Below are 12763 nucleotides of genomic sequence, written 5' to 3'. Positions count from 1 at the left end.
CCAGAGAGATCAAAACGTTTTTCAACTGTTGATCCGACTTTGTGATTTATGTGCTAGAATGGTCTTGCCACCTAAGAACGTGGAATGAACCACACAGCCTTAGAGTGTTGTATCAATAAACACAGATCGAACGTCAGCGAAGCTTATGTAAAACATAGTGTATCCAGACATGCTGCAGTAACACATAATTGTGACTTCAGTGCCCTCACAATAACGGCAATAGAACAAATTCTCAGACCACAATAAACAGATTTTAAGTCCTGACTAAACATGAATTATTCTGTATTTTTAAACTAAACACCTTAACGTCCATGGGTCTAAACGAACGCCTGGAAAACATTTATCAGGGCTAATTCTGCCCAATATAAGACAGAATTTTTATGGACCCTGGGCCCAACATCCACTGAGATTCCCAATATTATCCTAACTTCAGAAGCGAACTACTATTCCCTGAACCAGAGTACTTCTATAGTAATGGACTATCTGTACTTAAATAAATATCATTGCAGCCCATAACTCTATCCTACCCTTACACTTTATGTCCTGTTACTGGTGTCCCTGGCGCCGTTTTCATTACCGTCATGGAGGAAGGTGAGAGGCTGCGCTTGGCACATGTCAGCAGTGGTAAGCGCCGGTGGGGCGCGGTGTCATCATCGCTGCACTTTGGCTTCCAGTGTATGGGGTGGGGTGTATGTTCCCCGGGCAAAGTGTGGATTTATTTTTGCCTGCCGTGGAGGGTTAGGGTTAGGTAATCGTTCTCGTTTAAGGCTTACATTACTACCTGTTACCGCTGTAACATGGATGCATTTACAGGTAATAAAGTAAGCCTAAAACGAGAATGATTCCTTAACCCTAACCCTCCACGGCAGGCAAAAAACAATCCACACACTGTGCTGCTAGGACCTTAGAGAATGCAGCCAATCGGGAGCTAGGGGCATGACAGGGGCGTTTCTGCATCTAAGCCCCGTCAAACCCCTAATTTCCGGTGGCATCAAGATACAATAATACCTACCTAAGCTTGACAAATTCCAGTACTATATAATTTGTTTGACCAGAAAGTTTTATTTTGACTTTGATCATCATTTTATATCGTAATTTGTTAGACAATTAGGAACCTCTGGCTATATTTATATTCCCTGTTTTAAAATTGCATTTTTTTGAGGATTTCCTATTGGTCTAATTTATTACAAGGATTTTACATTATTCTGTATGTTATTTATTCTATTACATTATTTTGTTAGATTATTTTAATACACTATTCATTGTATAATTCATTATTTCTCTAATGATTTCATTCATTAATCTATGTAATTAGTGTATCAATTGATCAGTTTATTAATGGATTCTAACCGTGCATCCAATTCATACCTATTCATTTACTTAATTACAACACCGTGGCTCAACCTATCCCCCACCATCCGTGTCCATTCTATATATTCATAAGTCCATTATTTTATTTCTTTACTCCATTAGCCAGGTTCCTATGTAGACATACATATATGCAATCCTTCATATTTTCAACCATCTTTTAATTAATTCCACCTGAACAAAATTCATATTTCACTCACTTCACATCACACACATCTCCCTGATTTTTCCGTCTCCGCTTCTCACACCAAAAGTACCTATATCCTCTATTCAGACCCCCACTATCTCGGACCGATGCACATTCTACACGTTTCCTGGCCCTTGTGGACGCTGCCATCCCCTGCGCATGCGGCGACGTCCCTGACAATGAGCAGTGCATGACCTTCCTGATAATGTCCAATGCTGGGGGAAACTATTTATGCCAGATAACGAGCATGTCCCGCTATTAGCCACCACTATAGAGGCACCCACAGCGGCACCATATCTGATACCCAAATCGTTGAGTAATGCTATCTGACTCTTTTCAGCTTTCTATCCTCCTCAATTTCCATGATCTATCCTACTGATGGACTCACATCTTCATCCTCATTACAGGTGCCTGAGGGTTTGTTCACTACTTAGTTTACCCCGGCTCCATTCCACAGTGATATGCTGGTAAGTCCACGTTGCCACCTTTGTTCGTATCTTTCCACTTTTATAGCTACTACATTATGAATTGTATTGTGAATTATGCATCATACGTTCATTTCTTAATTTATTCAGTTTTTTGTTTATTCCAATTACATGGTATTATGAATTATGCCTCGTATCTATACTACTGTTTCTGCATTATAAATTCATTTATTTATTCAAATTTGGATCTATTTATTTATACATTTATTGGTGTTATACATATTGTGTTATCTGTATCAGGAATTATGTTCCGAGATTTACTTTTATTATGATCACCATGTCGATCCTTAATGATTGTGAAACAGAACAATTTTGTCTTCTTAATACTACACAATTCAATTTCTCAATCCTATTTTTTTTTACTATGAATGTGCTATTTTATTAACACCATTTTTAAACTATATTTACATATTTAAATCTATATTTATTATTTATACTTTATATTTTACTCCAGACCTATGCAGACTTGCTTGTCTCTCATTATAGCCCTTATGTAATCATTACTCTATACAACCAAGCTTAATTTTATCATATTTTTTTATATATTACACACCTGGGTACCTTTTTATGAATCTGGACATATCATTACATTTTATTTCATGTGTTGCCCTTAATTGATAAGCATGTTCACTAATTCTCGATATATACCTATGCTCCCTTTTCTTTCCCTCTCCATCTTGACTTTATTTTTAACAAGCATGTGTTGTCTGCTATCCAGTGTAACTGATGAAGATTCAGAGGTAGATGGAATATATTTTGACTTTAGTTGAATATTTGACAAAGTATCTCATACCATCTTTATTGAAAAAAAATGACTCAATATGAGTTCAACAAGGTAACTGTTAGGTGGATTCACAACTGGCTTAGTGATTGTACTAAAGAGTGGTCATAAATGGCTGCACATAAAGAATGTATCAAGTGGGGTACCACAGCGCTTTGCCCTGGGCCCACTGTTGTTCAACATTTTTATAAATGAGCTAGATGAGGGAGTTGATGGGAAACTGGTCATATTTGCAGACGACACAAAGTCGGAAGGGATGGCTAACACCAGAGAAAAGATAGAGAGGATTCAAAAAAATATAGACAAGCTTGAATGGAGATGACTAACAGAATGGTATTTAACAAGGAGAAATGCAAAGTCCTGCATCTGGGCAAGAAAAATAAAAAAGCACAGAATGGGAGGAATTAGGCTAAGCAGCAGCACATGTGAAAAAGACTTGGGTATACTAATAGATCATAGACTGAACATGAGTCAACAGTGTGATACAGCAGCAAAAGAGAAAAACACAATTCTGGGATGTATTAAGAGAAGCATAGTGTTTAGATCATGTGAGGTAATTATCCCCCTCTTTGTCCAGTTCTGGGCACCCCAAATTTGAAAAAAGACATCAACAAACTGGAGCAAGTTCAGAGAAGAGCTACCAGGATGGTGAGCGGTCTGCAAACCATGTCCTATGAGGAACGGAGACTTAATAGCTGTCTACAAATATCTGAATGGCTGTCACAGTGCAGAGGGATCAGCCCTATTCTCATCTGTACAAGGAAAGACTAGAAGCAATGGGATGAAACTGAAAGGGAGGAGACACAGATTAGATATTAGAAAAAACTTTGTGACAGTGAGGGTGATCAAGGAGTGGAACAGGTTGCCACAGGAGGTGGTGAGTTCTCCTTCAATGGAAGTGTTCAAACAGAGGCTGGACAGACATCTGTGTGTGATGATTTAGTAATCCTGCATTGAGCAGGGGGTTGGATCCGATGACCTTGAAGTCCCTTTTAAAACCTATGATTCTATGACTTTTTTGCTTTGAAGCATGTTTTGTTGCTGGTTTTATCAAAATAAAAACTGACTTCACCTATCTGCCTTGAGAATGTTTTTATGGGTTTTTGCCTAGTGCCAGGCTTTTATCTGGTGTTCCATACTTCACAGATCTTACCATTAAAAAGTTAGTCTCAACTATGTAACCCAGGCAACCTGCCTCTTCAAAGGTGCATTTATTTGGGCCAACTATAGAGATTCAACACTTGTTTCCCTGATAATTAGCCCATGTAAAGATGCAAAAGATCAGCTGGCACACAAGCAAACGATCGTTCATCAGGTGATATACGTGTTTAATGCCAGCATAAAAAATCTAACTGGTCGACTGTACATTTCCTCATGTTAATGAAGATGTGTACAGCCAACTAATGACAGCTTATGGGGATGAATGATTGCATTAACAATGATATAGTCACAGAAAACTGATCAACTGCTATGTGTAAAAGGCAGTGAACAAGTGCTGATCAACATGCTTTGCCGATTGCCAATTCTCAGCCTGTCTAAATGAACTTTCAAACTTTGTTGATCAGTTGTTAATACATGACTGTGAGGGGTTAATTCTGGCTTATACTTTTAAATAGAGAAAGATAAGTGTATTTCACAGAATAATTATGTGTTTATAATTTGCGTCTTCTTCTGCTAAAGGTTTAAGCTTATACGTGTAAGGGCTGACGCTTTAAAAATAGACTACAGAGACTCCATTTTGTCTCTTTGCTTGTCTGCTATAATACACATATATATCTGTATTCATTTCAACTTTCACTTGAGAAAAATGTTAGATTTCAGTTAGAATGATCCACCTGGAAATATTAATTGGATTACCGTTAGGTTTCTGTCCTGCTCTTATCTTTAAACAATTCTAGTTGAAACTTACTAACAAGTTTACAGGAATGTACCTCCCGATTACACCTACACAGAGGAAGACATACTGATAAGAGGCTGGGATGTTTTAAATCAATATATGCGCTTATTAATTTTAATTGTATCTGGCATAAAGCCACTCGCTTCGTAAGAACTGTATAAAGATTGAATACATTGTACATTAACAGGCATTTCTTTGGTTAACACATACGGTGTGGAGTCCATAGAATTCCTCCGAGTATACTCGCATGATTCAAACTGATTGGGAAGCAGACAGCATCAGCTGACGGGTCCCCTTGTGACCCCCCACAATACTTGGCGCTCCAACGAGGGACAGAAGCTAACTCCTTACCTGCAGCTGATATCTGATGACCCTACCTGCCGACCAGCCGGACCAGAGGCCACGGGACCCCAGATCTACAAAACACCGGTGTAAGGTAAGCCCATGACTTACCACTCCAGCTCTGGGTTCCCCTGACTTCAGTCACGTGTCGACAGAAGGTTAGTCGCTGCATGTTTATAGGACACTTCTGCCTGTTATGTACGGTGTTCTTAGTAACCGTGCTAGACGGAAGAACCCTTGTGTGTATATTGCCATGCTGTCTGCTGTGTGCTGTAGAAATTATTGTTTTTTTTTGCCAGACTCATAATGTTAGCTGTAATTTGTAATAAGATTACTATAAGCCGCCCAGCAAGGCAAGCCGTGGTCCTTCCTCTATCCCCGTAAGAAGTTATATATATTCGTAATATATTGCGAATAAATATCCTGCCCGTTAGGGACGTGGCAGAAGGGACATTTAAGTCCAAAAGTATTTCTGCCAGTTGCGGACTCGCAGAAGAGAAATATCCTGCCAATACTTGGCAGGAGGGCCCTCAAATATCCTGCCCGTTGCGGACGTAGGCAGAAGGGACTGAAAAGTCCATAAGTATCCTGCCAGTTGCGGACTCGGCAGTAGGGACAATAGTGGTAAATCAAGAGGTAAGTCCATAGTCAGAATGGGGTCTCAGACTTTCCTGACACCAATTGAAATAATAATATTGGGGGAAGGGAAGGACATTTGTAGGCAAGCCTATAAAATATATAAACAGACAGGTAAAAAGGCGGGAACCTTTAACTATGAGTTTTGGCATTAGTACGGGAAAAAGCATTAAAGATATCAGAGACGCCGGTTTAGAAAAAAAAAAAAAAAGAACAGACAATATGGAAAACAGCTAGAGAAATAGCAAAGGACAAGAGAAAGCAAGTTAGCCGTGGGGAGAGAATGTAGCGAATTGTTGAGAAAAGCAGGTTAGAATTTTGGGAATCTTAGACCAACAAGTTTGGGAAAGATTCAGAGATAGTCGAAGGTTGGATAAAAGCATGGTAGACAGATGGATTGAGGCAAGTGTAGATACGGCAGTTATCAGAGAAAGGGAATCCTCTATAGTTTGTGTTCCTTTGGGACATAAAGCAAGTTCATGCAGAATCTGTGGATAATTATGTGACAAATAACCATTATTGTTTGTCTTGTATGTCTTGATGTTATGTAATCTAATCTTTGTTATACGTCTTAGTCTTCTACAAGAAAGTGTAAGAAAGTTATACCCCACTCACGTCGGTGGGGGCTTTTAAGAATACAAGAGTTAAAAATGCTGCGCTGTTAGAAGCGCTTAGCATGTTGTCTTTTCTATATGTTTAACTATTCCCCTGCCGTCTGTGTTTGATAGTCTGTGTAGAGAAATATACCTCTTATAATTACTAAAAGATTAATGTTGTGTAAAGTCTGAATGTTCTGGCCGCTTTCCAAAAATCTGTTTCATAGCGAGATAAAAATTCAAAGTCATAGAAGAAAGACAGATGTTGATAAAATAAGAAACTTGTAATGAATTACGTGAATTATACGGTTTTAAAAATAGAAAACATATAGGGATTTTAAGGTACATTTTTGCTTTTTGGGTAAATGTCAGTTCTGTGATTGGTTGGACGTCTGTATCACTGCTAAATGCTGTTAGTGTTGTACTGTCTCTGAGAGAATGTTCTGTAGGAGAAATGCGCAAACAGCCATACCTGTACTTACACCTGCTGCCAAACTCCGCACCTTTCTGGGCCTTGTTTCATACTGCCGCCCATGGATCCACTCTGTTTCCTCTCTTATGCAACTACTCTATGACTGTCTTTCAATCATTCTTTTCTCTCTCACCCTTCAAGCTCATTTCTCACCCTTTTACACTTTACCCTTTATTCTTTTCTGTACTGAATTTTCTGGCCATGTGACGACAGTATTGACACAAAAGCACGGAGGACAACCACGGCCACTTGGATACTACACCATGAGGCAGGATCCAGTGGCTCGCGGAGCTCCCTCATGTGTTTGTGCGGTGGCAGCAGTACAGGCAATGGTTGACAAATCTTCGGAGTTGGTATTGAACTACCCCTAGTGGTCCTCACCACTCATGACATCCGGAGCATATACACGCAAGTACAACCCAAGCACTTATTTCTGGCCCGTCAAATCCAGCTACAATGTGCTCTTGTCATTCTTTTCACTGTTGTTACTACCTTGAACCTGGCTACTCTTCCAATTAGGTACCCTAGTTCAAGGGGGGGAGGAGAAGACATAGGTGATCTAGGTATTGCAGGTCAGCTATTTTTAATTTTTTTTTTTCCTTTTCTTCCTTTTTGCAACAAGGTTATGATCTATTTGAAATAGAATACCAGCCTGATTGTCTAGCGGTAATCGGTGCAAGGGGTTTCAGAAGTGCCAATTCAGTTGGCAGAAACTGAACCGCTTGAGGTAATGTTTAAAGGGTCACGATGCCTCACGTGCTTCCTTGTGCTGGAAGGTCCTGAAAGCATATTGGGAACTAACGTGATGGGACCCTTGGGATGTTGTATCAAACTTCACCCGTCCGGTGAGGCTCGTATACACCCCGGGTCTGAAAGTCACCCGACCTTCTGTCGGATGGCAGCAGACCAAGCGACACCTCTCCCTGTCCTCACTCTTACGCACGCAGAGGAACAAGCTCTTAGCCCCCTTGGTCCATCAGTACCCCCTGGCACATGTCCAGGAAGATGCAATTGCAGACACTGTCTCTTTTTTATGTTAACTGAAAGCCCTTGTTAACAATGCATATTTTGAGTTGTTTTTTTTATAGATGGTACCAGGGGTGATTGACGACTCCACACTGGATATGCAGTGGTCACACAACAAGATGTCCTAAAAGCAGAAGCTCTGCCTCCGCATGTCTCAGGACAAGAAGCGGAACTGAAGGCCCTAACTGAGGCGTGTAGAGTGGTAGAAGGTAAGACGGCAAACATTTACACTGACTCCTGGAATGCATTTGGCATAGCTCATGATTACGGCCCAATATGGAAGGCCAGACAGCTTGTTATCTCAGTAGGACAGACAATTAAGAATGGTGCAGCGGTACAGAGTCTCATGGAAACCCTACTACTACTACATGGCAATGGAGAGTTCACACGGATTTCTACAATGGAGAAGCGAGAGACGACACCCTCACCGACAGCACAGCAAAGGCAGCGGCGATCAAGCCATGGAAGAAAGAAGAAAAGATACTGACAGCATGAGTCAGTGACAAAACTTTGGACATTGACAAAACTTTGGACATTGACCAAACTTTGGACATTGACAAAACTTTGGACATTTATAAAAACTTTGGACATTGATATGCCAAGGACTTTACAGTTACAAGCCAACGAGGAAGGAAAGCAAAATGGGCTAAAAGACGGGAGCAACAGAACAGGACGGCGTATGGTGAACAGTCAGCAGAACAGCCTACAGAGGTCCCTGTCCCCCATGATGGCCCAACTGGTACACAGAATCAAAAACAGCAATGACGTCGACACTGAACAAGAATGTGTGACACCTGGGTTCTCTGTAGCTGCTGCATCATTTGTCCAATTTTGCATGATCTTTGCCGTAAGCAACAGGGCAGAAATAAATTTGCCACATAACACTTGCCTAGACCACTCTACCCATTTCAGGGACTGCAAATTGACTACATTCAGCTCCCACTTGTTGGGAAGTATGAATATGTGCTTGTTGTTGTTGATTTCTTTTCAGGTCAGAGACCTACCCTGTTACCAAAGTAAATAAGCAGGTAATCGCACAGGAGCTCATGAATGAGGTAATCTGCAGATATGGGGCACCAGAAGTGATTGACTCAAACAAAGGTACACACTTCACAGGTGAAGTGATGCGAGAGGTGATGTCAGCCCTTGGGGTGGAACAAGTGTTTCACACCCCATACCACCCGCAGAGTTTAGGCAAAGTGAAAAGGCTAAATGGTACGCTTACGTTAAAAGAAGTGTTGTTTGGCTCTATGCCAAGATTGGGGCTGTATCATCCACAGGCCCTACAGCAGGGCTATGACACAATAGCCGGATATGTAGAACACCTGTGTGACCAACTAACAATAACCCAGAATCTAGTCTTTTTCTCCCATTCCAGACCCAGATAACTTAAAGGGATCTCACTCCCTAACCTGGAGACTGGGTGGTCGTAAAGAGGTGTGTCCGGAAATCCCTAGGGCCCAGACTCAAGGGGCCCTATCAAGTCCTGCTGACCACACCTACTTCGGTGAAAGTTGAAGGAACTGTTGCTTGTCTTGGGACTAATGGGACTTTTCACGCCCTACTTTGCCCCCCCTCATGAGAAGGGAAATGAAGGACATTTTTTGTTTATTGTTGGACTTTTCGGACTTCTCACTAAGGACATTTTTTGTTTATTGTTGGACTTTTCGGACTCCTCACTAAGGACATTTTTTGTCTATTGATGGACTTTTCGGACTCCTCACTAAGGACATTTTTTGTTTATTGATGGACTTTTTGGACTCCTCACTCCATGCTTCGCCCTTGTGAGAGGGTGCAAAATGACAATGCCCAGAACCACTTTGTTAGACACCACCAAATACTGGTAGATGGACTGAACACCTCACAGGTGAAAGACTGTTGGACTTGTACACACACCTGGTGCCACTAGTTTTCCTTTCCTGGCTGTTCCTGTTCCGTCGAAAGAACTGCTTGCACAGACAAATGAAAACTCAGAAACCAGAGATAGCTGGTGGGGTAACACATTTAGTTCTTTGAACCCTGCCAATTGGTTCTCTGGCTTAGGAGGGTGGTTCATGGGAATTTTACAAAGTATATTACAAATTGTGATGATTTTATTATGCATGTATATAGCCATAAAAGTTGTAATCTCATGTGTCACTAAATGTAGTGAAAAGGCTTTTGCTAAACTATAACCCAGATGGACTTTGGGACCACCACATGACTCTAAGGAATCTGGCAGGAATCGGCACCACTCGGGTGAAGTACCTAGCATGATGGTGGATCCTATGTCCAAATGGGGGGACTGTGAGGGGTTAATTCTGGCTTATGCTTTTAAATAGAGAAAGATAAGTGTATTTCACAGAATAATTATGTGTTTATAATTTGCGTCTTCTTCTGCTAAAGGTTTAAGCTTATACGTGTAAGGGCTGACGCTTTAAAAATAGACTACAGAGACTCCATTTTGTCTCTTTGCTTGTCTGCTATAATACACATATATATCTGTATTCATTTCAACTTTCACTTGAGAAAAATGTTAGATTTCAGTTAGAATGATCCACCTGGAAATATTAATTGGATTACCGTTAGGTTTCTGTCCTGCTCTTATCTTTAAACAATTCTAGTTGAAACTTACTAACAAGTTTACAGGAATGTACCTCCCGATTATACCTACACAGAGGAAGACATACTGATAAGAGGCCGAGATGTTTTAAATCAATATATGTGCTTATTAATTTTAATTGTATCTGGCATAAAGCCACTCGCTTCGTAAGAACTGTATAAAGATTGAATACATTGTACATTAAACAGGCATTTCTTTGGTTAACACATACGGTGTGGAGTCCATAGAATTCCTCCGAGTATACTCGCATGATTCAAACTGATTGGGAAGCAGACAGCATCAGCTGACGGGTCCCCTTGTGACCCCCCACATGACCAACACATGGTTGTTCTGCCCCATAGAGAAGGATCCGCAGCAGCTGACCATGTTTTATCTCATCAATGTACCTTAGTAGGACATATGAACAGCGTATATCCAGATGAGTCAATCCCTTTAAAAGGCTTTACAAAAATTACTGAAAGCAACATATTCTATAGATTTCAATTGATTAAGGGAAGAAAATAGGGTCTTACCAGTGAAATCTCAACCATTCAACATCCCTTCAAAGGATCAACTGCCATGTGTGAATGGCAATGAACAAGTGCTGCTGATCAACATGCTTTGTCATTCGGTGATCGTTACAGAAGGCCAATGTTCAGCTTGTGTAAATGAACCTTCAGAATTTGCTGATCAGTTGTTATCATTGGGGAAAAGTCCATAATGGTTAATCATTGTCCACTTCTAATAAATGGCCAACAGATCGTTGTTCCGGCCATTTATTAGAAGTGGACAATGATCAGCTGGCACACAAGCAAACGTTCGTTCATCAGGTGATATACGTGTTTAATGCCAGCATAAAAATTCTAACTGGTCGACTGTACATTTCCTCATGTTAATGAAGATGTGTACAGCCAACTAATGACAGCTTATGGGGATGAATGATTGCATTAATAATGATATAGTCACAGAAAAGTGATCAACTGCTATGTGTAAAAGGCAGTGAACAAGTGCTGATCAACATGCTTTGCCGATTGCCAATTCTCAGCCTGTCTAAATGAACTTTCAAACTTTGTTGATCAGTTGTTAATACATGACCAACACAGGGTTGTTCTGCCCCATAGAGAAGGATTTGCAGCAGCTGACCATGTTTTATCTCATCAATGTACATTAGTAGGACATATGAACAGCGTATATCCAGATGAGTCAATCCCTTTAAAAGGCTTTACAAAAATTACTGAAAGCAACATATTCTATAGATTTCAATTGATTAAGGGAAGAAAATAGGGTCTTACCAGTGAAATCTCAACCATTCAACATCCCTTCAAAGGATCAACTGCCATGTGTGAATGGCAATGAACAAGTGCTGCTGATCAACATGCTTTGTCATTCGGTGATCGTTACAGAGGGCCAATTTTCAGCTTGTGTAAATGAACCTTCAGACTTTGCTGACCAGTTGTTATCATTGGGGAAAAGTTCATAATGGTTAATCATTGTCCACTTCTAATAAATGGCCAACAAATGGTTGTTCTGGCTCCTAGAGAGGGTTCCAGAGCAGTTGATCACTATTCATGTCATCAACGTACCTTTATAGGATATATGGACAGGATATATACGGACGAATCAAGCCTTTAAAGGGCTTCACAAAAAAAAAAACCTGAAAATAATATATTCTATAGATTTCAACTGATTAACTGGATGAGAGACAGTCTCAGCAGTCCTAACATTGAATTTCCAGAAGAGAGAACAACATGAAAAGATTCATTAAAAGTTGGTTTCACGTGGGGCAATCTTTATTAATGTTACTTTTAAAACAGAGACATGACAACCTACAAAGTGCCAGACATGTTTCGGCTGTAAACCAGCTTTTTTCACAGCTGAACATGAAAAGACAATCCCTTTAAACTTAAAGGACTTCACAAAACTTACTGAAAACAATATATTCTACAGATTTGAATTGATTAAAGGAAGGAGAGAGTCCCACAAGTAGCAATGAGTGAACTTTTGAAAATGTCGAACCAGGTGGTTTACCGAACCTTTACGAAATTAGTTGAAACCAAACCGTAAGTTCATCAAAATCCTCTAAAATGAATGTATAACACTGTGTAAGAGCCATAAGAGCCCTGTATAACACTGAGTGTTATATATGGCTTTTATGGCTCTTATACAGTGCTATACACCAGTGTTCAGGAGTAGCGTTGAGCGAACCAAACTAGTAGAACGCTATTTCGGGCTGAATGTTGCTAAAGGCTTGGTTTGGGGTCATGCCAAACAGAACTTTTGGCAAAGTTCGACCTGAAACAGGATCCAATTGGTTTTGTTAACTTAACATTACTAACAAGAAAAAATCTCCAGAATTCAATTTTTAAAAGAGAGAGAAAGATGAAAATGGGCT

The 12763-nt window shown here is 40.2% G+C and overlaps 1 protein-coding gene across 1 annotated transcript in view; it reads right to left on the bottom strand.

Annotated features, from left to right (window-relative positions):
* LOC136577644 (protein ELFN1-like) overlaps positions 1-10977 on the bottom strand; it is a 66382-nt gene extending 55405 nt beyond the window's left edge. Inside the window, exon 1 of the mRNA XM_066577554.1 lies at positions 10905-10977. The gene's annotated coding sequence lies outside the window, so the exon portion shown is untranslated. The remainder of the gene's footprint in view (positions 1-10904) is intronic.
* Between the last annotated feature and the right edge of the window lie 1786 nt (positions 10978-12763).

This window comes from Eleutherodactylus coqui, chromosome 8 (genome assembly GCF_035609145.1).
Source record: "Eleutherodactylus coqui strain aEleCoq1 chromosome 8, aEleCoq1.hap1, whole genome shotgun sequence".
Lineage (NCBI taxonomy): Eukaryota > Metazoa > Chordata > Amphibia > Anura > Eleutherodactylidae > Eleutherodactylus > Eleutherodactylus coqui.
The sequence above is the reverse complement of the archived record's forward strand: the minus strand, read 5'-3'. Positions and strand labels throughout refer to the sequence as shown.